The sequence below is a fragment of the Camelus bactrianus genome, chromosome X (genome assembly GCF_048773025.1).
Source record: "Camelus bactrianus isolate YW-2024 breed Bactrian camel chromosome X, ASM4877302v1, whole genome shotgun sequence".
Lineage (NCBI taxonomy): Eukaryota > Metazoa > Chordata > Mammalia > Artiodactyla > Camelidae > Camelus > Camelus bactrianus.
The window spans coordinates 43,043,762-43,045,385 of NC_133575.1; positions in this window are offsets into that span (position 1 = coordinate 43,043,762).

Genomic DNA, 1,624 nt, shown 5'->3' on the forward strand with positions numbered 1-1,624 from the left:
AAGAGTTTTCACCTTGGGAGAGAAGGGATATGGAAGTCTTCATAGCATTGGAACTGGGCATTGAAAACTAGGTAAGACAGTGATAGGCAGAGATAGAGAGAGGGCATCCTGGGCAGAAGGAACTATGTGAGCAAAGGGTGAGAGGCGAGAAGGAGCAGAGCTCATTCAGTGAAACGTGGCTGGGATGGGGGTGTGTGACAGCCTGTGCGGAAGATCAGTCGGGCAGAACACAGAGAGCCTTGGAAGTCACACTAAGAAGTTTCCACTGGATTCTACAGGCAATTTGGAGCTATCTGATGTTTCCGATCCCGGATGCAATATGTACCCTTCAGGAAGATTAGCCATGTGCAGCTACAGACGGCAGCGGGTCTTTCAAAGGATATTTATGGAGTGTGTCTTAAGTGCAGAAGGGCACTGTGTTGGGCAAGGTGGATCAGAACTGGAGTAACTGAACGAGAGATGAGATGATAGATGTTATAGTAGTCCAGGCAAAGAGCTGCTGAGGGCTTGAAGCAGCTGAGTGGGAGGTGGGTGGAAAGGAGGGAAGAATTGAACACATATTCCACAGGGAGAACTGACAGACCTTGGTGACCGTTTTAGGTAGAGGTGAAGGAAATAGAAGAAAGACTTGGTGATCAATCACAATAATAACGATCAATATTTGACTGGCTCCTTTGTGCCAGGTGTTGTGCAAAGGGCTTTATGTCTATCATCTAGTCTCCCAATAACCCTTTTGCTAGATGAGGACACTAAGGCTCAAAGAAGTCAAGGAACTCAGGCTAAGTCATACAAGTAGAAGATGGTAGTGCTAGACTTGGAACTCAGACACTCAGGCTCCAGAGACTGTGCCCTGACTTCCACGTTCTGTTGCTTTTGGGGGGAGTTGGGGGACTTGGGTTTTCCCGACAGAGGAATTCAGCAGCTCAGTGAGGACACCAGGTCTCTTCCAATTTACCCTCTCCCCTCCCCCATGGAAGTGGGAAAATGGCAGTGGCATATGGTTCTGTCTGCTGCCTCTCCAGTTCTCCCTGAGTGCCTTCGGGCCTGGGGTGGGAAGATGGGCCCGGTGAGGCGGCGTAGAAGAGATGAGGCTGGAAGAGTAGAAGCAAAGGCTGAAACAAAGGTGGAAAACTGCTAATCCCCAGGCCACGTGGGGCCTGCAGTCACGTTTAGCCTACACAGAGGTATGTGCAGCTTTTTCAGACGTGAGCCAACATTTAGAAATGAAAGACTTCATAGAAAAATTCCAAGTCTTGATGTGTCCCTTGAAAAATGAGACAACCTGGGAACATTGGGCCCACATTCCCACAAGACAACCTTGGGCTGGAGCTGCCCGTCCAGACGCCTCTGTCCCTGTGCTTCTCACCAGCCTTGGTGTCTGCCCTCCAACCCCGCCCGGCTCACTTCCTTCACTCACTCTTTCTGCCTGATTCTCGCAGGAGGTTGAGTTTGGGCTTCCTTGTTGAGAATGGCCTACTACAGAGCTCCCCCTTTTGTTCTGAGACTTGAGCCAACAAGGGGCGGGGCACAGGGTCAGCATCCTTTGGTCCTACCTCCTCCCCAAGACACAGACTTTTTCCTTGGGCCGCTCTTGACGCCGCAGAACAAAACCATGATAGGAGGG